Below are 27332 nucleotides of genomic sequence, written 5' to 3' on the forward strand. Positions count from 1 at the left end.
TGTGGTCTCTGCAGTTATTCCCCAACTTTGTGATGGTGGCCTAGATGACATTCACTTACATCATGTCTTTCCTGAGTGGGAGTAATTCTGGAGGATGATTTCAAATTTGTTGGATTTTTATTATGATAAAGTACAGGTGAATAGAATTGTAAGCAGCAACATTAATATAGCAATAAATAGCAAAATGGAAAGAAAAGAAACAGATTGGAGAAAGCATCCTCTTTCTCAGCAAGATCAAAGTTCTGTAGAGTGATTCACAGCAGCAAAGTGATTCCTGGAACTCTTTGCATGGAGAGGAATTCGATGCTAAAATTCCAGGAAGGAGGACACTGATGGTGGATTAGGCACCACTATCGGGAGACCCATTAAAAACCATTGTGCATTCATTTTCTGTCCTTGGATTTCTGCAAATCACTCAAGTTCTGATTCTGTGGGCCCAAAACAATGATGAGATAAAGCCCACGGATGGGTTGGTTGGCCCATAGTCATCACATGCTCAGCTTGGCTAGCCGGGGGTTTGGGGTCCTACTGGGCAGCCTCAGAGCCCATGCTCCCATTCCCCGTGCAGTCAGGGCCAGGACTACCAGGCACTCTCCCTCCATGTGGTCTCCAGGCCCCTGGGCCCCCAGGTTCTCCAAAAGCACAGAGAACGCTGCGGAGAAACCACTACCCACCCAGGGGCAGCTGAGGAAGCCAGAGGGAAATGTGGGCCGGGGGTGAAGCCCTGTGCCTTTGCTGGGCCACCCAGCCTTGGCCATCAGGGACTCCTCTGCCCAAGCAGAAGCCCTTGCCCTGCACCAATCCTGATTATGCTGTTGGAGAAGAAGCTGTCCACCCAATTCCGGCAGCCTATTCCAGGACAATGGGACTATTGTACCTCTCAGCCCCCATGACAGCCTGGCCGATGGGCCAAGGCCTGGGCTAGACCTTGTTCGCTCCCTCTCTGGTCACCAGCTGCCAGCAGTGCCCCTGTAGTTGGACCTGCCCTTCCTGCTGCAGAAACATCTCTTTATCTCCCTACGTGTGCCTCCCTCCCCACCTTTTCCTCCCTCCCCACCTGTCCCTCCCCTCCACACCTGTCCCCTCTCCTCCCCACCTGTCCCTCTCCTCCATACCTGTCTCTCTCCTCCGCACCTTTGGTGCAGGGTCTCCGCTTCTCAGATCTAGACCCTCCAGCCCCTCTGTGCTGGTCTTGAGCTGCCTGTCTGCCCCCCCTGTTGTCATCGCCACCTCCCACATTGCTGGCAGTCAATTACCTTCTCATGACACTGGTGTCATCGTGTTACCCCCTTTCCCTGGAGACTATTGGGACCAACAGATTCCTGTTGCTTCACTGCCCTGCCCTGCTCCAAACATCAGGCGCATCTCCTCCCGCTTCTTCACGGGCCTCCTCCTCTACCCTCTCAAGTCTCCTCTTACATATTGTGGAGATCTGTTTACAAGCCTGAGTGTTCCTCACAGAGAGGGAGAGGGTTTCCCCTGAAATACCTTGACTCCATCATGGTACTTGGGACAGGCTCACTCTACGGTCTCACTGGGTGGAAGGAAGCTGTGTTCTTTGGAGGATGGACGCACATCATCCTTACATCCTGCCATGTAGTCTATAACAACTGCACTTTGAATGCTTAATGAGAGAGGGAGAAGTAGAACCATGTAAGCAGGAATGTTGGTTTGGTGTCTGTCATAGGAGCTGGGGTAGGATTTGATCTTTCATCATCATCGTCATCATTTGATCACCATGGTCACCATGATCACCAGCACATTTGCCGAGTGCCCATCTGGTATCGGAATATAGATCCTAGACAATTTGAAGATGTTAAACTTTACAAGAAGCAACACCAATTTTTAAAAAATCAATAGGAAGACAAACAGTGAGAAGCACTCACTTCAAGAAGGATGCAAGAGGAAGAGCAGGGAGCAGGCAGTGAAATTGTGAACACGGACTACACAGTGGGAGAGTCTTGGCTCTCTTCTGCAGAAAGCAGGAAACCGTAGCACATCCTGCATAGAAGCAGGATGGGGCCTCATAGGGATGGGAACAGCAGTCAGCCACTGAGGACTGACCTGGGTGTGGGGTGTTCCTGGGGGGACAGGATGGCTTCTGAAGGTTCCAGTGTGTCTGATACTCCTAGAGCCTGGGGAGACCTGGCAGCAGCAAGTGTTGAAGTGAAGGTAGGCCCAGGGGTCCCTCAGCAGCTAGAGGACTTTGGCAATTGTCTCAGTTTCCCTGCAGAACAAACCATCCCCAAACTGTCTCTCATGATTGGCTCGCTTGGGCTCTGCAGTCCTTTTGCTCCACCTGGAGCTGCCTGAGATGGTACCTGGAGGGCCTGGTGGAAGACTGGACTTGGCCAAGGTGCCAGGATGTCTGAACGGCTCTCCCTCCCCATGCGGCCTCCCCCTGAGCATCCTACATAGGCGTGGTGCCATCCCTGCTGGATTCTGTTGGTTCACTGGAGCCACAGGCCTGCATTAAGTACGGGAGTGTGATTCCTGGGACGGTGGTCCCGGGGTGCCTTCTTGGAGAGTAGCTTGGAGTCCTGTTTCTGAGTCAGGTTTGAGCTAGTGAGTCCCTCGGAGGTGTATTTAAATGATATAACCCACTCTGAGGGAAGAACAACATCAAAGTACAAAATGTAATCATCCGTAAACTTTTAGTTGGTGTGCGCTGCTGCTCTTTGCTAAGAAAAGTCTTCTTTAAAGGATGTTTACAAACACTAAAAATTGCTTCGATAAATTCCACAGAAGACACATCCCCTCCTCAGCTCAGTGCATGGTTATTCAGCAAGTTGGCATGAGGGTGTGTTGTGGTCCACATGGACAATTTACTGGTACCCAAGGGTGCCAGGCTTTGCGCCCTCCAGCCTTGCAGATGTGGTATCAGCCCCGCCCCCCCCTTCCCATAGCCTTCCCCGGCCAGACCGTGCCACACCCCCCAAGCAAAGCCCCAGGACCTGACTTCCCTGCACCTCCACCCTGATCCAGGTCCCCTCAGATGTTCCCCCATGGACAGTATGGCTTCACATTTCTGAAAGGTGGATCCTTTATCTGAAACATCTGGGAGGTCTGAGCATCTGTTAGACAGTGAGTGGGTTCAGTGATGGGGAGGCCATCAGATTGTGCAAAGAGGAGCCATTCAGCGGGGGCTGAGAGACCCTCATGCACTGGGAGTCAGCCGGGGCTGGAGGTGCGCCTCCGGGTGCAGTGAGGAAGGGGTTTCAGTTCTAATCCAGACCTCTGTTAACTCACTGTTCTTCCCTTTTTGGTGGGAAAAAATAAGGTAATTTCATACAATGATTTAGGTTTGAGTACTAAAACTATCAACTAGTACAATATGCTAAAATCTGGAATCGAGTCGAGGTGCAGCTGTGCTTGGCACTCTCCAGCACAGGCTCCCTGCCCGCCTCTGGTCGGTGCCTGGAGGAGGGCATTGCCCAGGCTCTGCCCCAGGGCTTCTCCTTGGACTTGGGCAACCGAAGGGTCGGGGGGAGAGGTCGGTGTTTCTTCCCTCTCCCTCCTGCTTTGGAGCCCTGTCCCTGGCAGTGCCCCACTCCCTGCATTGCACCTATGTCAGAAGCCCCTCCCCATGTGCTCTGGGCTGACCACCTCCCCTGAGAACACCTGGCCTTGAGCCCAGCATACCTGACCCTCCTCTCCCCTGTCATTGGCCAAAGCAAGGTCTGCGACTGTGCCTAAATCAGAGAGCAGCGCACCCGACACGTGCCTGCATGGAAGGGCCCACGCTGAGGCCTGACTATCAGTGGCATCCACTCGGACCCCCTTTGCCAGCAGGTGCACCAGCCACTCTTGCTCTGCAGAATCGCCCTTGGCCACTGGGTGCCTTCAGCCAGGGCAGGCTGCCTCTCCACAGACTCAGCTGAAGACCTCAGACAAAGGAGGTGCGAAAGGCCACTCCATGGCATCCACGTGGGACTCACGTGGTGCTCTCGGGAGGGAGTCAGGCAGAGGCCCCCCAATGCTCTCCAGCCTCCTCATGACCCCTCTCCCAAAAGCATCCCGTCAGTCACCTGAACTGAGGCCCTGTGTCAGCCTCTAGGGTCTGGGGAGGAATGCCCCTGCTTACTGGCTGGGTCAAGGTATTCCAACTGAAAGGCAGGACCTGCCTCATCAGGTGGTGTGAGGATGCAGAGGGGCAAATGCATGCAAAGGGCCTGGAAGCAAGCCTGCAGGACGAGGCCTGCAGAGGACATGGCCAGAGCCACCTCAGCTTGTTTGGTCATTTTAAGGACTAGGGAGTTCCCCCATTTTTACACAGCAACAGAACTGGAGACATTGTGCCGCCCTCCTATGCACTTTTCTCTGCTGACAGGAGGACAGTTGGGCACTAAATGACAAGCTCAAAAAGTCGCTCAGCCCCAAGGCTCAGGCCATCTGCAGGCGTGGCTCCAGATCCTGCTGTCCACTGTGGCACAGGCCTCTTTGCTCAGGTGTGGCGAGGGACAGGCCGTGGCCAGTGAGGCAGAGGGGGCAGGGGATCTTCCAGGGCTGCCTTTGGGGGCTGGGGAGAAATGTGCCTGAGAGGAAGGCCAGGGACCCCGAGCAGGGTCCCAGGGGCCACTCTTGTCGGCTTCCACCAGATTCTGTCCGGTGGCTCTTCTTGGCCCTGGGGAGAGCAGCCCGCAAGCGTCTGCCCATCTCCTGGGGTTTTGTACAGCGTCTGGGGCCTTGGAGACTTCTCCTTCCCATCAAGTCCCAGGCAGTGCTGTAGCTGCAGGTCCCTGGATCATGCTGTGAGCTCTGAGGGCACAGAGGCTCCCCGCTGCACCCCTTAGGGTCGGGGGGGCTAACCCTAAAGTTACCCTGAATGGGAGTTTCTGCTTTCATTTAACACACGACGGCCCACAGCGTGCTAGTTCTGGCTGACCCCTGACAGGAAAGGGGTCTGCCCCACCCTGTGGATTGGACCCTGTAGAGGTAGCCATGGAGAAAAAGGAGAGGTGCCAGCCACCTGATGAGGCAGGAGCTGGTCCCAGGCCCCTGCCCCTATTAGGCATGAGGCCAGGCTCTGTGTTAGGAGCCTGGAGAGTGGGGGAGTTGGGGGCCTGCATTTGAATTCCTGACCATGGACCACTTTCCAGCTGTGACCTCAGGACTCTCGGAACCTCTCTGAGTGTTGATGTCCATATTTTCAAGAACTCTGACCTCGCACAGTACCTGTGGGCTCAGAGGTACCTAATGCACCTATTGATTCCAGACCTGAGGTCTGGTTGGGTTGTTGTCAGTCCCTGCCTCAGTCACTCAGTGCCTCTAGGAACAGGCTAGAGGCCTTTTTGCTCTTAAACAAAGCATTGAAGTCCATGAGCTCTTCAAGTCTCACAGTTATAAGATTCCAACTTTCTACGGTCCCACAAACATCTGTTCTATTAGCAGCTTCCTCCAACACACCCACACACTCACTCATACACACACACACACACACACACACACACACACATACACACACACACACACACACACATTCCCATAGTCCTCTGTTGTGAGGCCCAATCTCTCAACCTTGCTGGACGTGCAGCTATGAAATGAAGTCAGCAGGCTTTGCTTTACCGACTTCAGATGGCCAAGGATGCATGAATAAAAAGGAAGCTCCCTTTCAGAGGGTGAAGATGCCCTGAGAAAGACAAGAACCCCAGGCTCAATGGCATGGCCATGTCCTGCGAGAGCCTTTCAAACATGCCTGGCAGTTTGTTTTTAAAATTGTGAGCGCTGGAAAACAACAGACAGTGCTTCTCTGGATTTTATTTCCCTCTCCCAGGCTGCACTTTCTGAGATGTACTCTCTCACTCTTGTCTTCCTCTGACTGTCACCAAGCCACGAGCTGCACAAAATCTCAGTGCTTGCAGCCCTTTTTCCTTGCTTTTGCTCCTATCCGTGGAGGCTGACATCTGTCTCAAAAAATGCAGGGAGGCAACCCTATTTCAGAGCTGAAGGATCCAAAAGGTCTCTGCCTTTCCCACAGGGTAACTATTCATCCCAACTCTTTCCTACAAGCATTCTCTGTCCACAGCACTTGCCTTATTATTGTTTTTCTCAGGGCTGCAAATTACTTCAAATAAACAAGCTAGTACGTAAAAAGTAATGGCTGGAATGCTTGGTTTCCACTAAATGATTAAACTATGGGAACATTGCGACTTCTGGAATACCAGGGTAAGGTGATAGATAGACAGCCGGTGCACAGAATGTTCTGTTCTGAGCTGCAAGTTGGTGGCTTTCATTCTCGTGCTTGGCCTTGCACAGGTTAGCAGTCAGTGAGGAGAACTTGAGCTCTCAGGGTTCTCTGGGAGCCTGTCTCCTTTGCCCGGGGCCAGGTTCTGGCACAGAGAGTGGATTCCAGAGCCGGCCCTGCCTGCACTGCTTGTGCTGCTTGTGTGCCTGGCTGACAAGCTCACCTCAGCAAGATGGAAGCTGCCGTTTGCATACCTTCAGGGAGCAGAGGCTCCCCAGATAAAGCTTTCTGGTGGGCGGGGCAGGAAGAAAACTCTCGGGCTGGGGTCTGCTCCAGGTCAAACCTGCGGGAAGGCAGATCCCTAGCAAGTGAAGCTGCCCCTGCCCAGGGCTGGCCCCACTAACTGATCCTGGCCCCCAGCCTCTCCGTCTCCTCTTCCGCCCATTGAGCCCACTCAGACGTCTCTCGTGGGGCCACTGCTGAAGCCGACTGAGTAAAGACGTGAAGGTGCCCCGTGTGACCCTGTCCATAGTGGACGCCCTGTAAAGGTTGGATGCCTCTCTCCTACCTGGAACGTGAGCAATGCTGATTTTCTACCGCACGTTGAACGTGAGGCTGCAGCTTCACCTAGGGACTCCCCACCCCACAACCTGACCCTGGGGTAATTATGTCTGCATGGCCATCAGGCTGACCCCCAGGGGGGCAGCCTCGCCTTGGTCAACCTTTCCCATTAACGCATCCTGACCACCCCAGGGCTCACTTCTCAGGGAACGCATGGGGGCTCTGGGAAGCTGTTCAGTAGGACTGTCTGTGTCTCGTCATTCACCATCAGGGAAATGTGTATTTCTCAACACGGCCACCATGGGAGGTTTCGTGGAAGGAGGATCTACTGGGGTTGCTGGGGACAACAGCAAATGAACTCAGGAGACAGAGAAGCCACCAGGAGAGACACGTACTCTGGAGGGTGAGGAAGCTGGGCCACGGGCAGCCCAGCTGAACATGAAAGGGATTAAAGTACTTGTGGTACATGGTGAGGTGGCATTTCTGTTTTATTGGAAAACGAAAGGAGAGAGGGTCTCCCGGTAGCCTTGGTGTGTCACACCATCTTTCTGGCAGAGAGTGAAGGCCACCAGACATGGGGATGGAATGGCTCTGCAGTTCCCAGCGGCCTTGCAGAGCTACTGTGTCATAAGCCAGAGAGCAACTGAAATTACACATACGTCCATATTTGCTGTTGTTGAAAGATCATCGAAGCAAGATTCCCGGGGCTCAGCTTTGTGGCCCTTCTCAAGCTGGTCCAGGAATTGTTTACGAGGCCAGGCTTAACACTATGCCAGGAATTGTGTATCACAACTGGACTTCTTGGATATCTGCTGGAATCAAGGAGCCAGATGAGAGGGAGGGAAATAATCTGAGTGAGAAGGAGGGGGGAACCGGAGCCAACTCTCTCAGTGACTTGGGATGACCTGCCCTTGTCCTCACACTGCCCTGTAGCCTTCTGCTGGCAGGACCTCGTGTACTGTTGATATCTTTATCTCTGTGTTAAGTGGTACTTTACCTTTATTTTTCTGGTTCCCCATCAACACAGCTTGCCATCTTCCCTTCCTGCCTTCTTTCTTGGCACTGAAGACACACACCTGCCTGCCTTTCCAATCTTTCTGGCAGGCCTGGGGTAGCAAGAGGAGGGCAGGAGGTTGCCAGCAGGATCCCCCTCCAGCAGTGGACTGTGCTGAGAAAGTGCAGGAAAAGCAGGTGGGCCCTGTAGGCTCCCGGCCGCTGTCAGGCTATGTCCCTTCAGAGTGGCTCGCCAGGGCCCTGCCTGGTCAGTTTGCTCAGTCCTGGGTCATATGCGCGTGTTCCATGCACAGGCCGTCCAGGAGGAAAGGATCAGAAACAACCACCCCCCACCTCGTGGGCCAGGGAAACTGCTGCCCATGTGAGAGGCCCTCGGCCCCCCACGGCCAGCTGGTTTGCAGCCAGGCGGTACTGAGCGTCCTTTGTTTCTCGCAGCGATGACTTGCCTCTTTGGGTCAATTATGCAGCCTAAGAGCTGTTATTACTTCTGAACAAAGTGTGCCTTGCAGCCTGTGGCAGCTTTAAGGGCAGCCCTGCCAACCAGCACCCTGCCACCCTCCAAAGACGGGGGAGAGGGCGCCCCCAGCAGGTGGCGGTTGCTTGGCGGGCTGCTTGGTCTGGTGGCCACCACCCTGCCAGGGCCGTGAGTTACCAGAGGGCATTTGCTTGTTCGGGAGGCCAATGGGAGAAGCTGACGTGCCAGGGGGATGCTCAGAGGGCCTCCTTTTGACCTGCCTTGGAGGCCAGCTCAGCAGCCTGAAGAAAAGCTGTGGGGCTCAGTTTGTCCCTGGGTGCCTCGCTCAAGAGAACTGAAGCTCAACGCACAACAGGTGAGAGGGGGCAGCTCCAGGGGCGGGGCTCCTGGGAAGCGGGATTTGGGATTTGGAGGGAAGCTCAGAGCTCCCTTAGTCCTAATCTCTACCAGCCTAGGATCCACGTCTCCAGCGCCTCTGCGGCTCATCTCTGATTTTCCATGATTTCCACGGGTCCTTAAAGAGAGGGTGAGCCCCACACCCGCCAGTGGGTGTTATAATGTGGTTCTAGATGGCCCCCCTCAGCATGTCTTTGACCAGGGTCGTGAACCCCATGGACAGGAGCTGTGCGTTCTCTGTGGCGGCTCATGCAGAGCCCAGCACGGATGAGCTGACCTCAGGTAGTTCTGGAGACAAACTACTAACTATGACAAAACCCAAGTAGACAGTGCAGAAATCTCATTCTATCTTTTTGTTTCATGGACCATTCTGGGATGTTTCACCGGCTGAAAAGGGATGAATCTGAGGCCACCCCCCCTGGTATATTTGATGGAAGAATTTAAGAGGAGTTGGAAGGAGGGCTATGAAAGGGAGAGATGACATGGATGGGACCTGTTTCCCGGAGGTTCTGCTGGGCCAGTGTGCACGTTTACAGTGGTTAGGTCAAAGCCCCTGCATGGAGAGCTTATTTCCCCTTAGCTCCCGTGGAATGTTTTGGAGTGAAGAGATGAGGCTCCCTGGCTTCGCTGCAGCTCTCCTTGGGGCTTGTTTTCTCTCAAAGACAACACAGACTTCTCTCCTGGGGATCCCTGACAGGGGCAGAGGTGGGTGTGGTCACCCTGCAGATGTTTTGGGAGCTCCCCTTCTAGGCGACAGACTGGGCTGGGCAGTGTGGGGCTCTGAGGTTGTCAGCTACTTCCTACCCTCGGGGAGCTGAGAGTCTGTCTTGTCCACCAGTAGCTGTGGTTTGCGGGGGAGGGGATGATCTCGGACCAGCTGGGAACAGCACTGTGGATGCTGCAGGATCAGCAGGCAGGTGGCCACCTCCACCAGACATCCAGGTGTGCAGAGTTGGGCCCGTTCAAATCGGACAGCGATAGCTTACTTCATAATCAACACCTTGGTCGTTGTTCTGAGAAGGCCAAGTGAGCACGACAGCAGCCAAGCCTGCAGGTAAAGGAGCCCTGTGCATGAGGTGGCCATGGGTCGCCCAGGCTGTGGGAGCTGGACTGAGGGGCGTCAGGGAGACGGGGCCTCCACCCTTGTGCCTGGGTTGACTCGGTGCTTCCTGGGATGATGCTGGCCTTGCCAGTCAGTGGAACCCTGAGCACCATGCATTTTAGGTGGTTTTGTCCCTTCACGGGGCATTTTCGGTGTTGTTGAAATGCGGCACATAGCAATGGGATAATAAATTGACCTTTTTAAGGGTTGTCAGTAATTAGCGTTGTTTTAGCTTAAAACAAAACATTAACTTTTCTGTCTACTCCTTTGGCTCAGTCACAGGTTTTCTTATTCACCGTTAGGCAGTACAAGGCTTTTTGCTAGTATGCACCTCTTAACTGTTCAGCTGCAGCTCAGTTCAGTGTGAGGGACCCAGCTGACGACATGCTGTGTGTGGCCCCATACCTCCGAGCAGGGGCCACTGGGCTGCCCTTTGCCACCACGTTTGCTCCGTCATAAGTCATAAGCGTCGCCCACCACCAGGCTCTCTGGCTGTGCCCCTGCTGAGCCGTGGTGCTGTTCACAAGCTCAGTGAAGTAAATATAGCTGCAAGGCCAGCCAGTTCTGTGCTTCCGAAAGTTTCTTTTTAGGTCCATCACAATTCATCTCAGTGCCACATACAGGGCAGCTTAAATCAGGGGACAGATTTCTTTTTCTTTTCTAAATTCAGATTCTCTAGAGTGAAGAACTGAAATTGAGGAAGATGAGGAGAAACTGAGGTCCAAGACCAGCCTGCAACCTATGCAGTCACTCTGACCCTGTGCTTGGCTTGATGCTCTGTCGTCACTGCCCTGCAGTTCTGAACATCCTTGAGCAGGGCCCCTCACTCTCATTTTTTAAAAAAAACAATTAATTAATTAATTATTGGTTGCATTGGGTCTTCGTTGCTGCATGTGGGCTTTCTTTAGTTGTGTCTAGCGGGGGCTACTCTTTGTTGCGGTGCGCGGCTTCTCATTGCGGTGGCTTCTCTTGTTGTGGAGCACAGGCTCTAGGTGCGTGGGCTTCAGTAGTTGTGGCACATGGGCTCAGTAGTTGTGGCACGCGGGTTCTAGAGCGCAGGCTCAGTAGTTGTGGCTCGTGAGCTCTAGAGTGCAGGCTCAGTAGTTGTGGTTCACGGGTTCTAGAGCACAGGCTCAGTAGTTGTGGCACACGGGCTTAGTTGCTCCGTGGCATGTGGCATCTTCCCAGACCAGGGCTTGAACCCGTGTCCCCTGCATTGGCAGGAGTATTCTTAACCACTGTGCCACCAGGGAAGCCCCCCTCACTCTCATTTGACACTGGATCCTGTGTGTGCATGTGGGGGGCCTGAGGTCTCCCTGTGAGCAGGTCTGGTTTGCCCATGGCCACATGGAGATGTGCTGGGCACTGTACCGCCTTCCAGGGTCCATGCAGTTGGTAGAGGTGTCTCCTTAGTCTGGGTGGGACTCTGCTCCTGGAGTGGTCTTCCCGTTATATCTGGGGCTGGCCTTGCGTGGATCTCTCTGGTGCTGACCAAGCCCCTGGGCCGGTCCTGAAAGGCCCCACTGCCCAACTGGCCTCCACATTGGACTCTCCCTGGCATGTCTGATTTCTCCTGGGCTCTCTGTCCGTGTCATGTCTATGTGGTTCCTTGAAGGGCAGGACCAACCCAGCTCTCTGTTGCCCTTGGCAGGTTTCACCTCCCGCAGACGGCAAATGTTGGCTGAAAATCCCACTCTGCCTGTTGGCCTTGGAGGAAGGGACGTGGCCTCTGGGTGGCTCCCTGTGCAGCCCTGAGATAGAGTCCCATAGCGCAAGGGGACCCCAGAGGCTGCACTCTCCTGAAGTCACATCATTTATGCCTGCAACACGGTTTGTTCTTCAGTGTCCACCTGCTTGGGCATTTTTGCTTTTCCTCAGGGCTCCTGTCTTGCATGGGTAGTTCCTGCAGCCCAACTGATGGGGCTGGAGGCTCACCAGTGGGCAGAATGGCCCAAAATTCACACAAAACTCTATGGATCAATGTTAATCGGGGCTACCAAAGTCAAGGTCTGAGCTTGCTCACATTTCTTCTGAAAATCAGGGAACGCTCGGCACTCAGGCGGGTGTGAAAAAGCCCGTAGGACATGACTTACTGGCCAACAGAACCATTCTGAGAAGTGGGAGAAGTGGTCCTTATATTGCAGCTCTGGCTCATGGTCTGATATCAGCCTGCATGATGTCAGAGGGAAATAGAGTTTGACAAGGTCAGCCGCAGAGCTCGGAATCCTGAAAGGGAAACTGTCCTCCTTCCCATTGCCTCTTGGAGAGGACAGGAAATCCCACAGGTGCCGGATGCTGCAGGGCCTGGCCTTCAGTGATGTATGGTCCTGTAGTGTAAACAGAGAATGGGGAGGGTCTGGGAGCGGAGGGGTGATAGTGCAGGTTTGGGGCTTCAGTTAAGGAGCCCCTGAATTCTGTTACTCACCCAATGCATTTTACACACTTAGTGCATGCCAGGTGCTGTTTTAGAAGCAGCAGACACACAGGTGAGGGGCAGATCCTGCCCTGGGAGGGATGGACATGTGGGGCAAAGAATCACACGTGTCAGGTGATGACAGAAGTAAGCACACGATTACAAAGTGTCACAAGTCCATAAAGGCACATGCTAAGGAGGGAACACTATGCTGAGAGCTGAAGGACCAGTGGGAGGGATGTAGGTGATGTGTGTGTGTGCAAGGTTATCCCAGATAGAAGGGACAGCATGTGCAAAGGCCCTGGGGCAGGAGACTCTTGGCCTGTTCAAGGGACTGACGGGGAGCAGGGGGGCGGAAATAGCCTCATGCTGTTGTGGTGCCACCAAGAGGAATTTACTTTAAATAAAGGGTCCATGAAACTACTTGCTTTTCCAGGGTGTGTGTGTGTGTGTGTGTGTGTGTGTGTGTGTGAGTGCGTGCACACACATAGGCGGCAAGGCAAAGAAGAAGAGAGCATAGGGGGAAGGAACCGGGCAGCCCCTGGTACCCCACAAACAGCATCCTGCAGGAGAGTGAAGCTGTGGTCTTATCGACATCATGGTATGGACCTGGCAGATGTCAAACATACCATACGAGTGGGTCACACCAGTCACGGGCAGCCTGGGGGCAGGGGTAAGACAGGGGTAGAGGGTCTTTTCCCCCACAGGAGGGAGTCTGCATCTTCCCAACATTCCTAAAGGGCTAATCGCTATTGACTGGGGGGGACTCTGGGATTAGAAGAGAAGGGGGGGTGGGACATTTTTGCTGTCCTTTTTTGTTAAAAAGGGAGTGGAAGTGCCATGCCCTGAGCACCTACAGGGGTCAGGCATGGTCCCCTTGCTTTATCACAACCGCCTCTTGAGAAGGTGTCCCTTAATTCCTGAGTCCCTCAACCAGCCAACAACACTGAAGGGAGGGCTGGCGGCGGCCTGGGGACCCACGGGCTGTGCCTCTCTCTGCAGCCTGCTTGCTGGTTGGCCTCGCTCCAGGAGGCCCCTCTCTACTCATCCTCTTGCAGCCCTGGTCCTCGGCAGCCTCCCTGTCCTTTGGCTGCACTGCCTTGAGGAGGGCCTGGTCTCCAGCCCTGTCCTGCTTCTGCCCCGAACTTTCCCGGGCCCAGCCCAGAGCTTCCCACACCTGCAGCCTCAGGTTTCTCCTCTCATCCTCCTCTGTGGCCTGGAGAGCTTACTGCCCCTGAGAGTGTCGGGGAGGGGGAAGCCGAGGGAGGCTCTAGGTCCAGGGGGTGAGGGCGTTGGGAGGGCGCCAGGCCTTCGGTGTCGGGGGAAACTGGGGGGTTCTCCATCGCCCTGATCACCAGCAGGGTGAGCTCACTAATCTTGCTTTCTCCTTTGTGCAATGGAGATCTGGGTCCCGTTGGTCTAACTATTGTGAGCTGAACCCGTGGTCTCTGTCACGCAGACATGGCACAGAGCAAAGTCTGCCCCCATAAGCCTCCTTTCTGCCCTTCCTTCCACCGTTGACCATCCCTGGCCCCCGACAGAGCTAAGTTGTCCTTGGGGTCCCCAGGAGCCTGGGGTGGGGCTGGCCTGGGCCAGGTGGTGGTCCCGGCCTGGGCCAGGTGGCGGTCCCAGGTTCCCACATGCCAATCCATTCCCGTCCCCACATGGAAACCCCAAAAGATCTTGGGGGCGGAACATTCCCAGGTCTAGTTTGCTCCTTTCAGGCAGTTTCTTTCTGGAAAACAGAAATTTTCCAGTAATAAGAGGCATCCCTGGGACTCGTTGGACCCACATGGAGTGTTCCTGGAGCACAGATTCCACTGCTTATCATTAAGACTAGGGAAGAGGGAACGCCAGCACCCACTGTAGGCGCCCAAACAGTCTGCTTCCAGAATTGGAGTTCCAGGCCCTGTGCTGGCAGCCAACTGATTTTCTTACTGTTGACTCTTTTATCTTCCAGAAATGACCCCTCACAATAGCCTCCTCGCCCCACTATGTGTGGCTCCATTTCTGTTTTGTGCCCTTCGTGCTCCCAGCTCTAGAGAAACCCCTGACCATCTAGTAAATACAAAAGGTATCGTCCCAGAAAGCCATCTTTTGAAGTCAGTTCGTAAAAGACAAGCTCCCTGCCCATTTGGAAGCCGCATGCCCCTTAGAGGCAGCCAATATGAAATTTATTCCTTGAATCCCCCTTTTTTGGCTTTAATAACAACACTCTTCAAAGCCAGCCTGTGTAGCAGGAGTTCTTTCTTCATCGGTGAAGGAAGCTCGTCCTCGCTCACGTTTGCGGCCGTCCCTTTCTCCTTTAACAGTGTCTACAGAATTTCGAGGCAGCCGTTCCTGCTGACAAGCCCCGGTTTTGGCCTGGTATTCGTGGGCCTGGGGCTCTGAGCTGAGAAGGGGAGTCCCGAGGCACAGATTCCCACTTTCCCCTTGATGAGTGTGATATTATGATTTATAATAAATATATAGTTTGGACTTTGCCCAGTTTCCTGGCTCATGGCTCCCAAAACCCTTAGAATTTCTGAGCAATTAGTGGAAGCATCTTTTGTTATAAGGCTTTGTCCCTTGTCCTCAGTTTCTGAAATTGCTTCAGAGCCGTAAAGGTGAAATGGATGCCCTTTTCCACCATGCCTGAGTTTATGTTAATGAGGTGACTTTTGGACCACACCTAAGGATGGGGGGCTTGTTGCGAGGGGAATCAACCACGAATAGAGGGTTGGAACTTTCAGCCCCGTGCCCTGATTTCCAGGGACGGGGGAGGACGTTGAATCAATCACCAATGGCCAATGATTTAATCAATTGTAACTGTGTAATGTAGCCTCCACAAAAACCCAAAAGAACGGGGTTCAGAGAGCTTCTGGGTTGGTGAATCAGAATGTTTCCATGTGCTGCTGGACCGGACCCCAAACTCACAGGGACAGAAGCTCCTTTGTTTGGGACCTCGCCCTAACAGGTGATTTAGTGAGTAAATGGGTTTCCTGAGTTCTGTGAGCCTCTCTAGCAAGTTAATGGGACGCAAGGTTAATGGGAACCCCTGACCTATGGCTGGTTGGTCAGAAGCACAAGTGACCACCTGAACTTGCAATTGGCATCTGAATGGAGGGCGGTCTAGTGGGAATGACCCCTTAATCTGTGGGATGTGACACTACCTCCAGGTAGAGAGTGTCAGAATGAAATGAAATTGTAGGGCACCCAGTCAGTGTCTGCTGAGAACTGCTTGGTGTAGGAAAACCACATAGCATATGGTAACAAGCTACAGGCAGGTAAAGTTTAATGTGGTGGAAAAGATTCAGGGTGAATGCTTTCCTGAGGCAAGACAAACACCAGGGTCAGGCTGGGAAGTGGTTGAAACAATTGGCGCTTAGTGAGAAAGGCGTGGCATTGTCCCTTGGTGACTTGGAGGCATTTACATGGGTATTGCTATTTTGTTTATTCTCGGCATGCCCAGAACATCCTTGGGTGGCCAGGTTGTGTGTGGCCCTTCGAAGCTCTAGCTTGCTGGTTCCTGCACCCAGTCTGCAGAAATGGCTCTTTGCTTGGTGGCACTGCCCCAGTTATAGGCACAGTGTCTTGCTGGAGATGAGAGGATCTCTGAAGTACTGGCAAGCTCCACACTGGACAAAAATGCTGCTCTGAGAGTGTCCTGTGGAGGGAACCTCACCCAGCTCGCTGGATCTTGGGGACAACATTGCTCTAGTCCAGTAGGGCCCCGCTGCCCTCCTGAGCTAACCTGAGAGGGCCAGCCACCAGCCTTGCGTGGTGCGTGCCCTCCGCCATGGGCCTGGGCCTCCACGGGAGCGTCTGCGCAGTGGCAGCCCCGAGTGTCTCCTGGTTTTCGTATGTGAGCTGTAGTGCTGGGCCTCTGGGTGATGCCATTCTAGGTATGGGCTTTATTGGTGTCCAAGCACTCGATGAGTCATATGAACAGTCCCTTGTAGCTGCCCTTCCCCTCTAACTATCTGTAAATGTTAACATCTTTGCAAGGTTTTGGAACACTCAGCCCAAACTGGATGAATAAGAATTACAAAATTATAGCCCAGGGGAGGGGGCTGTTTCTATCATGACTGGACCCATTCTGCATGCTCCTTCTCTCTTCCTTTAAATATAATCAGGATATCAAACCTGGAACTCACAGGGAAGGTTTGGTATGGACCCTGCAGAGGTGCTTGCAGGAAGGGAACGCAATTCCCTTTCTCTGAGCTGCTGTTGGCCACACTCCATCTGACACCGCAGGCTTCGACAGGTACAGACGAAGGCTTTGCATCTTGGCCTGAGTGGACCCCTCGGTCACTGCCCTCCTGAGGAGGCTGGGGCACAGTTAATGTGCCAGAACCTTGCAGTGCTTATCAGAGGCTGCCAGGCCAGGCAGCCAGTAGCTTGGGGACTTTCTGAGCCCTCAGGATGTCTCCCCAGCACGTCCTCGTCCTTGAAAGGCACCCAGGAGTCCAAAAATGAGAGAGTCTAATGTGGGCCTCAGACACTCTGGACTCCTTGTTCGTTCAGAATGTGAGATCTGGTTTATAACCGACAGTGTTGGCATTTGCTTATAAGGGCTTTACGAGGCCAAGCTTGGAAACCATGCAGAGTGTGCAGAGTTTCCAAGGCTCCAGCTCGGTGGAGGCTTCACAGCATGCTCGGCTGTTTGCCTGAGCTCAACTGGCTAACCTCCACTGCTGCATGTACTTATCAGCAACTTGTCGAAAGGGAAATTTTTCTGTTTTACAAGAAAATGGAATGTTTTCTGCAGGAGATTTCCAGGACTGGCGGGCAGAACACCAGCAAAGGTTGAGAGAATTTAGCCCATGTTGATCCTGTGTGATGTTTGATTAAAGGTTTTTGTAAACTTCTGCCTCAGAAAGGGCTGGGGGGAAGGCGGGTGGGTTCAAGGGTCAGTCTTATCAGAGATCATGAGAAGTAAAATGCTCGCAAAATACTCTGGCATGGAAGACAAAACACAGGTCACATCCCAGGGAAACCTGCTTCCAGGAGGAGATTCCTGGGGTGCTCTTGGGATTAACACCATAGAAGGGAGCAGAGAGCAGTAGGGTTGGTCAGATGGAGGTGTGCAGACTCCGTGCAAGCCCACTCAGGCCGCAGATGAGCCCTCGGGGCACCGGGGAGCACAGTGAGGGGCCGTGCAAAGCCCATCACAAGGTGGAACAAGACCAGGCTGCAGGCTGATGTGGGTGCACATGACTCAAGCAAGCCCTCCTTCAGCCACAGTTCCTGCCTGTGGCTTCCGGGCACGCACCTGCAGCCCATAGGCTCCCTCTCTCCAGCAAGAAGCATTGGGCCGTGGGGCTGAGCTGGGGACTCCAGGACTTGAGAGCAGCCTGCAATCAGTGGGAGCTGGGTGTTGGCAGATAAATCCTGACCCCCACATGGATGACTCTGAGGCAGCATCTATGTGTCACCATATTGAAAACATACAACTTTTATCTGTAAGCGTTCCCCAAAGAAACAGAACCAATAAGATAGACAGATAGATGGATAGATGGATGTAAGAGGAGATTTATTATAGGAACTGGCTCACACATTATGGAGGCTGAGAAGTGCCACCATCTGCTGTCTGCAAGCTTGAGAGCAGGAAAGACTGGTAGAATTCAGTCTGAGTCCCAAGGCCTGGGAAACAGGCGCTCCATGTCTGAGGGCAGGAGTAGGTCCCACCTTAAGAGGAGAGAGGGAATGTGCCCTTCCTCTGCCTTTTTGTTCCTTTCAGGTCCTCAGCAGACTGGCAAGGGTGATCTTTACTCAGTCCATGGAATCAAATACTAATCTCTTTTGAAACACCCCACAGATGTGCCCAGAAATAATGTTTTACCGGGTATCTGGTAAATAGTTTCACTGGTCAAGTTGACATATAGAATTAACCATCACACAGCCTCTTCAGAAAACAACCCCAGTGTGGCCCTCTCAGATTGGCTCTGCCTGGAGAAGTAGGACTGGAACCACCTGGAGCTCTTCGCAGGAGTAGGAGGGATGGAGCTGGTTCTGGGCTGGCTGGGGAGAGATAATCCAAGTGGCCCTGAACAGGCCAACATGGACACAGCCCCCTCATAGTGTGGGTCTTGCCTGGACATCTGGTACACCTGCCATTTAGGGGTAAGATGCCCCATAAACTGCAGGTGGCTCATACCAGACCGAGACTGTCCATGGGAGGCCAGAGGGTCTAGGCTTTGCTTTTCCTCTCCAGCCAGCTTAGAGGAGCCATATGAAGAGCAGTTAGGCCAACAGACCTCCTGGTGGTTGGAGGGATTAGTCTTTGTGGGCAGCGTCTTTAAAAACCACAATAAGGAAAGTTCTGGGATTTTGATCAGTGCCAAGTATTTCAGGGTCCAGGCCATGGCTGTCATCCCTCCACGGTGCCATTGGAGGCACTGACCAGTGTGCCCAGAGAAGTTCTGAAGGCCGGTTATGGCTTGGGTGCTAATGTTGGCCAAACCACCATTCTCTGTTGGAAGGCTCTGAAGAGGGTACCAGCTCTTCTGAGGATGAACAAGGGCGATTCTTTAACCATGCCAGTCACCATCAATTTTTAGACTTAGGTCTGTGCTCGGCATGGACTGTTCTCCTAGTAGCTGTGATGATCTATTGAAATGGGCACAAGCTGCCCAAAGATGTCATACTCTCGTAGATGTGTGGCTGGGATCCATGCAGATTTTCTTTGATCTGACTCATCAAATTGGAGAAAGCACCATGCCTCCCTGTTCTCCTGTGAGCTTCCTTTAAAATCAACAATGAATTAACTTCTGATGACCATAGATAACAATCGACATAGATTTTAGAATTAAAATTAAAGAAATACAAGCAACAGGGTGCTGATAGCTTCCTTCCAACTCCTCTCAGTTCTCGGCAAGCACTCATTGCTTCATGGAACCCCAATACCACCCTGGATCTGGAAAACTTGTGCTGGACCTTATGGGAATGGTTCCACTTCTGCCAGTGGCTTTGCCAGTGTGGAAACCCCAATGGCCTTTCTCTCAACCTGCAGATGTGTGCAAAATCTTCCCTGTGCCAAGGGCTGAGGGCTTAGCCCTGCCCTGGAGAGAGAACCTCCTTTTGGAGGCTGAGGAGGGCTCCTGACTCCTTGGGGAGAGACCTAACCCTAACCTAACATTAACCCTAACTGATGGTGGATGCAGCATGCAGCCGTGGGGCTCACGGAATCAGTGGATTTTTTACTGAGTTACAGGCTTTCTGCCCCTTCCAGTCAGCTATCTGGCTGCCAGTTTTCCACTGATTAGCTCCCTTCATCTAGTAAATTCCTGAGATTGATTTTTTTAATCCCTGGGTTGTGCTAGATACCATTCATCAAGGGAAATGAGGATCTTTCCTCTAATATTTAAAAATACATTAAAAATACTTTAGTCAAGAACTGAGAAACTTGAAGGTGGTTCTGCATTTGCAGACACTTGTTCCTCTCTTTTTTGGGCTCTGTTGTACCTTGTGGCTGATCCTCCTTATTAAGTGGACCGGGGAACCCAGGCCTTTTAATGGCTCTCACCAGATGGTGGTCTCTGAGAGCTGACCGGGGGCTTCCTTCCTTTCCTGCGAGTGATGAGCCTGGCTGTAGCGGGCAGTGTGTTTGGGTGCCCTTGCTGGTGTGAGACCAGTGTCTGTGACCTGGGTTCTTCAGTCCAAGGAGAGGCCTGGGAAGTTGAGCCATTTGTCCTGCAGGATGCTGGGTGGTGCAATCCTCAAGCTGTCAGCAGCATGACTATCCAAACACGACCCTGAATGCATTATCTGTATGCTGATCTGAGAGTGCCAAGGCTCTCCCCTCCAGATTCCCAAGGCGGCCATGGGCGTGACCGTCCCCTGACCCAGAGCCCTGAGTCGGCCCTGTCCTTGCCCAGATGAGCCCTCCTGGGGAGCCTCCCTCCACGTGAACCTGCAGCCATGGGGCTGTGCAGTCCTTAGCCCCGGCCTGCCACTGCCTCTCTCAGGCTACTCAGGAGGGTTGAGGTAGATCGAGATTGCTCCTCCACTAAGCTGGAAGCCTCAGGGGATGGGGGACGTGGCTCAGTTCCCAGACAGCTTCAACATCCGCTCCTGCATTTCGAGCATGTTCAGTGCGGTGCCTTCAGAGGGGTAAGCAGTCTTCAGTTTTCCATGCTCCCCACTCCTCCTTATTGTAAACCTGGGCATTTTGTGCAGCCACCAAAGGCATTGGGAAGTGTCACCTTCTAACTCTGAACTGGCATGAATGTCATGATTTCAAGCCAGTTAGGGACCATGGCCCACGGGGTAGGCACCGGGGCTGCTTCTGGGAGGCGGGGACAAGAGGCCCGGTTCACATAGGTCCCAGCACTCAGGTGCAGCTTCTCTTTGTGTCTTTTCAGTCTGCGGACTATGCTTCGCTGTCTGACCTCCCTTTCCAATAAGCACTCCTTGGGTGACTCACTGGCTGAGGGCTGCGATGACGTCAGAGAGCATGTGAGCAGAGGGCAGATCTCCAGGCACTGCCTGATGGATGCCCAGACCCTCTGCTCTGCTTCCTTCCTCCTCCCCCCTCTGTCACGTGGCCAGATCCCATAGGGCCTTCCCATTTTAGCTCACATCTCACCTGCTCAGTAACACGAGCTCCCATGAGACCGGCTGCCCGTCCCTGGACCCCCTGCTTTCCCTTTCCTGGCAGCTTGTTGCTGTCTGCATTCTACAGGACTTGCTTCTTCAGTGTTTTCTGTTTATGATGGGTTCCCCCTCTGCTAGAATGCAGACCCTGAGGGCAGAATCTTGTCTTGTTCAGAACAAATGCCGTGTTCTGAGCAGAATGCAGTTCTGGGGTAAATATCTGGTGATTGAATCAAACGCAGGTTGAAGCTGCGGGAGCCTGGTGCACCTCGCCCAGCGTTCCATCCTCAGGGTGTGAAACCCAGGCCCCGAGAGCCCCCTGACTTGCTGGAGATGACAGGATAGCCCTGGCAGAGGTGGAGTGGGTGGCCTGGGGTCCACTCAGGGACCTTCCAGTGGCTCACCATTCCCAACTATGAATTCCCCAGCCCCTTGTCCTTCTCAACTTCCCACTGCAGATGGGGTGGAGGCCTGTGGGCAGCCCTCCAGGCACTGAATGAATGAGCAGGTGAGCGTGTGTCGAAGGCTCTGACCAGCCACCCCTGTGTAGCATGTACGGGGCACTGGGCAGAGGTTCTCGAGCCTGGCCTCCATCACCAGGTACTTGGCCTGGAGCAAGCTATGCCACTTCTCCGTACCTCAGTTTTCCCATCTGCACAGTGGGGATAATAAGAGCAGTGCTTACCTCCTAAGATTACTGTGTGGTTTAAAGAGGAAACTGTGAGGAAAGTTCTTAGGACAATGCTGGCCCTTTAGGAGGGACACAGTAGATGTTCACTGTTGCATTAATAAGAGCAGTAAATGTTCTTGTTACAGTGTTCAGTAAACAGTGTGGGAAGAAGGAATGATACACAAGTGCATACATCCTTGGAGGGACCTGCAAGCATCTCACAGGCGCTTTCTCAGTGCATAGAGGGCAACACAGCAGGGAGTCTTCAGTTAATAGGTTTTCTTTTTGGAGTGTCTACAACCCTTTCTCTGTCATTTACTAGCCCTGCACCCACGCCCACCGGGAAGCTCACTGGTTTATCCTGCAGCAGCCTGTCCACTCAAGGACATATCAGTGGTGCCAAGGAATCTGTTCTGCTCTTTCCCTTCCTCCCATTCAGAATTCCTTCCTCCTCAGCCCTGTAAACTTGCTGCTGCTAATGGACTAGTCACTGTACTGAGGCTCCAGGGCACTGCTTCTTTCCTCCAAGTGTTGGGACTGCATCCCACATACTAACACGCTATGCAGCCCCAGGACCCATGCTGGGACCAGGTGGGGTCAACACTGCAGTGAGAGGAGGATGTGGATTTCAGAAGAAACGGCCGTGGAAATGACTGTGGTGAGGCTCACTCAACCTGGAATGCCTTCCTGCAGCTCTCTGTCCCAGCATCCTCTGGGGCCCCACTCCAGTAGCTTTCTGGCTGCTGTCACACTGGCCATCACCTCCCACTTCCTGTATGGCGTGTCCTCCCCTGGCCCCACGGAAGCAGGTCTTGCTTCCGGCCAGCTTTGTTCTCCCAAGTGTAGGTAGGACTCTGTTCCTTTTCCAGGGAGTTGCTTTCTAAGCAGCCCTGGTGCCATCAGAGAGAGTTTTTTTAGGGACGAGCGGGCAGTCCGGCATTTGTAGCAAATGTTCTGAGCCGACCTGGCCTGTGCAGGGTCACCAGTGGGAACTGTGTAACAGGAAAGCGAGTTGCTTCTGAGCTCCTAGTTTCACTGACATTCCATCCGGCTGCCTGACAAGCTTTCTTTCAGGGCTCCATCCAAAGAGCAGCTGTGGCTGCTGGTCTGGGTCTCTACCACCTGGTCTTTCCTTCCTCCTCCCTGACTTCCGCATCCCTCCTCTTCTGCCTTTCTTGATCCCCATCCTGGCTCTGGAGGAGGGAAGAGACCCAGGCTGCAGGTCTCCCTGCCCCCCAACACAGGCTGCAGAAATCCCACCCCTACCCCAAGTCACAGATCAAGTCACAAGAACAAGCCAGTCCAGGAGATGCTCAGTCTGCAGGCTCTCTGGGGAGGGGCTTGGGTCTCCCAGGACACATGGGTTGGATGCTCTCCAGTCTGCCCTCCTTGCATCCAAGAACCCATCGGTTGGCTTTTACTGGCAGGCAGGCTCCCCCATCGCTGCAGTCTGTGGGTATGAGGAACATCAGACTTTCACTTCTCCAGGCTGATGACAAGAGTGCCGGTAGCAGGAAAAACACAGCCAACAGGCAGTCCCAAACTCCCAGGGAGGAGCAGAGACCTTTCCATCCTGAAGGCCAGCACTCTCGCCCGTAGCCCCTGCGGTAAAATTCCTCTCTCTCCTTTCGGTGTCCCAAAGCAGAGGTCGTTATGGCTGGAGCGGGAGGAAAGGATGGAGGAGGGCTGTAGGGCCTGGGAGAAGTGCTGAGGAGGGCTTAGTGGCGCCTTTGGCCTTTCGCATAGACTCCTGGGTAGCTCTACAAATCACCACCACCCAGGGCTCCTGGGAGGGGCTGAAGGCCTGTTGTGGGCCCCAGAAATAACAGAGGGGGCTTGGTCAGCTACCTTCTTTCTAGAAGGCATGGAATCTGCTGTCCTGAGGGTGGGTGACCTCCCTTTCTGTTTCTGTTGTTCAGCCTCCTCCGAGACCCAGCTGCCCTGAGCCAGGCGATGATAGGACATGCAGGTGATTGGATTTCCAGGTGGGGCTGCCCTTGATCAGGAGAAGGGGCATCTGCAGCTGCAAGTGGACCCTGACTTCAGACCCAGGAGGGAGTTTCTGCAGGGCAGTAAGGAGAAGTGGTGACTGGCTGCTGGGTATCGGGACCCTCCCCTAGGAACACCACACCCCACCCTTGCATGCTCAAGGTCCCACCCACACTGCTCCTGACAAGGAGTCGGAGCTCGAGGGGAGCTGCCTGTCCCCCAGCACAGGGGGTGCCTCCCCCAGTCGGTCAACAGGCCCAGTTATTGGAACAAGCTGCGAAAGGAAACAAGAGCTGCCCAGAGGGGCCGGGGCCTCCGGGACTGGCATCTAGAGGAGATGGTAAACAAGTCTTTCTCAGTGTCTCCCTGTTCAATGTGCATTTATCAGGACAAGGGCCCCTCCCTCCCAACCCAGATGCAACTTGCGTATCTCACTGTGGGGTGACGGTCAGATGGCGAGGCCTCTGTCCACTCCTATAATCTTCTTGAGTTACCCTCTACCCAGTGGCCCCATCCCTAATTATTCCCGAAGTCCAGTGGAGTAGGGGGCTGGGGGAGAGAGAATGCGGTCTTTCAAGACCCCAGAAAGGCTCTGTGGAGTTCTTACAGCCAGAGCTGAGTCCTGCTTTCCAGGGCAAGGCTGGGGTGGGGTCCTGGCCTTTGCATTCCTTGAACCCCACGTGTTAGTGTTTCTATACTAAGGTCCCTGGAGGCCTGAGGTCAGAGGTCTATTTCCAACATCATTCCCATTCCCCGACCCCCCCCCCCCCCCCCCCCCCCCCCCCCCCCCGCCGCAGCCCAAGGCAGTGTCACCTGCAGAGGAAGCGCCTGGGGGCTGAGAGGGCAGAGGGCAAGTGCCAAGTCACCGAGCAGCAAGGCCCGCGACCGCAGTGCTGTTGGCAGGGCCACTGGAATTCATACCTTCCTCCAGCCAGCCTGCGCGGCCACTCTGGCAGCCTCCGTCTAACAGTCTCCAAGGTTAATCTTTTCTCTTCTTTAAAGGCACCCAGCGTGCTGCCTCAGGCCTTTGATCATGGCGGGAATCTGAACCGAAGGTGTGTGATGGGTCTGGGAGAGGAGAAGAAAGGGACCAGGCGCTGCGGGCCTGGCCAGTGCTTATCGCTCACTGGTGCTGATAATACAGACTTTCAGAGTTTACCCGTTTCTTGTCCCTCTGAGTTGGTGCCTCCTGTTCAGTTAGGGCTGACAACCCAGTGCTCACTGAGAGAGTTGTGTTAAGAAACAACTCCTCCTGAGTGGAACTTTCTAGCAGAATGCTGGGGGTGAGGCTTCGGAGCCAGACCACCTGTGTCCCGGGGAGACTATCCCCCTACCCCTTCCCTGTGTGAGCTTAGCCAGGTGGCATCTTTTAGGCTTACCTAAAGATTTGCATGCTAGGCCCTGGGGCAAACTATACCTTCCAAAGGGATCACACCAGCATCCATCCCACCCACTAGCTCTCTGACAGTGTGACTTTGATATTCCTACACCTTTCTGGAAATTGTCGCCCCAGTGAACTGTGCTGGAGGTCTCGCTGTGAGGCTCTGAGGCCATCAGGCGTCACAGACGTTGCCCGGCTGCCCCTCTGGTTTCGCTTGCTCTGGGGGAAGCCAGCTGACCTGCTGTGAGGACATTCAAGTAGCTCGAGGATCATCCAACTTGCCCCCCGGGAGTGACTGCAGCCTCCGCTGTCCCCTGACTGACCCTCCTGGGACCCTGAGCTGGAAAAACCCAGGTGAGCGGTGTCTAAATTCCTGCCCCAGGGAAATCGGGAGAGATAATAGAGATTGCTGTCATGTCCAGACACTACATTTTGAGTTTTGTTACTTAGCCATTGCACCCCGAGCAGGTCCCCAGCAATGAAAGGAGACCGTTCTTGCATTACTGAATCTCAGATTGCAGGCAGGCTGAGACTTCCTAGCTCAATGAAGCTTCTTCCAAAAATCCGGACCATATGCTTCACTTTATGAATAAAATATCTGTTGCACCCACTGACCATTTAGGTATCGATTTCTAAGGCTTTTGGATGTGGCTATCTTGTCTTTGATAAAACTGAAAGCAAAACTGAGATGCATACCCTTCTGCTGGGTCCCCCTGCCACCTCACCCATGCACAGCACATATTAGTACCTGGGCTCCTAGTTTATTTTTCTCCTTTTCCAACCAGAAACCACTGGAAATAAGAAGAAAGAGACTGCTAACCTACCTGTTTGCCTGGACATTTAGAAAATGATTTTAAATATTCATGTGTGATCTGCAGGAGCTTATACATTTGCCACGAAAAACTTCAATTATTAGGTGATCCACTAGAGTAAAAAAACTGTTCCCTGTCGGGAAAGCACTTTATAGGCCTGCTTGAAACTTTGCTCTGTTCTGCTTAAATGTGTTTGGAAAAAAACATACAAACAAAAACTTGTACTCACAAAAGCAAGTTGCCAAGTGGTTGAAATGGAAGGATGCCCTTGGCTTTGCAGTTCTAGGCACTGGCTCTGAACGTCCAGCTGTGTGCCCGTATCCCATCAGCCCCTGCTAAGAGCAGCGTTGTCACTTGGAGCAGCTTCCAGTGGAAAGTTTCTACTGTTCCCTGGGTGGGGCCAGCTCGACTTTTGTGAGGGGCAGTGTGTGTGCCCCCCTCTCCATATTGAGCACCAGTTCCCACCGCAGGGAGATATGGCCTTGGGACCGGGTTCTGCAGATGGGACTGGGTGGAACGTCTTCCTTTGTGTTCTCCCCTCCCTTGTACTGGAGGGAAGTGGGGGGCTTGGATGGTGACAGGGCCTCTGGAGAGAAGCCCGATTCCCAGATGACTGTGGAACAGGCACCCTACCCTACCTGCATTGGACTGGGGAGGGGGGAAAGCAAATTCTTATCCTGTTACAACTCGCCTTGGCTAGCCTACCTGCAGACACGCCTGGAGGACAGGTGCGTTTCTGAGTTGTCCTGGTCTTTGCAGAGTCTAGTTGGTGATGTTCACAGAATAAGTGAGTGGAAGAGAAGTGTGACTTCACTTCGGATAGCAAGTGCTCAGTGTCTCTGAGGAAGGAGGAGGAAAGGGCTGAGATAAAACACTGAATGGGAAAGTGGAGCCCGCCAAGCTCCTTGCGTCTTGTCCCTCGTTTATGGCAGAAGAGCGCTCCTAAGAGTTATGGAAGCGGGTCAGCCTTTTGCGTGGGTGGGCAGGCAGAACAGGATGTATTTCCAAGTGTTTACCTTTCTTTCAACCTATTTTGCACTGTGTCTTGGTCAGGCAGCATTACTTAGACTGAACTGTTTTCGTCAGTAACCACAACTGGCAGTAGCAAAATAAGTGAGTGAGGATGTTTTATATAATACGAGTCCCTTCCTTGACTATAAAGATTTCTTTAGGAAATCTGGTTGTTTGCAACTGTAGACAAAAATCAAGGCACCCCTGGAAAGGACCAAGGTCAAATGGGTTTCTCTATTAGCATTATGTATGCAAACTTGAAGTGCAGACAAGTGTATTATTGAATATTTTCTGCATGTGTTTACATACCCATCCATAAAGGTACTAACTTGTCCCTCTCCCCTGTGTGTAAAAATGTCATTCTAGGTACATGCACCTATGGGCCTCACAAGCCTGTCCAGAATCAGATTGCCCACAAGCACCCACCATAGTCAACTCCAGTACATCAGAGCTGACATTCATAAACAGCCATCAATCACCCTGTTTCAACTGGAAAAGGAACGTGCAAAATGCCAAGTGGTAAACTATGATGGAAATCTGTTTTTTGGAGCTGGTGTATTTGGAGTTAGAGCAATTAGATTTCCAACATCTTAAATGATTTTTATAGTGCATGTTCATGTCAAAGTGGAATTTTTTTACTTTTTTATTTAAAAAAGTAAAAAAAATGTTATTGAAGTAGAGTTGATTTACAGTGTTGTGCTAATTTCTGCTGTACGGCAAAGTGACTCAGTTATACACATACATGCA

The sequence above is a fragment of the Aethalodelphis obliquidens genome, unplaced genomic scaffold, assembly GCF_003676395.1.
Source record: "Aethalodelphis obliquidens isolate GAN/ISIS:26980383/991018 unplaced genomic scaffold, ASM367639v1 scaffold74, whole genome shotgun sequence".
In the NCBI taxonomy this organism is placed as follows: domain Eukaryota; kingdom Metazoa; phylum Chordata; class Mammalia; order Artiodactyla; family Delphinidae; genus Aethalodelphis; species Aethalodelphis obliquidens.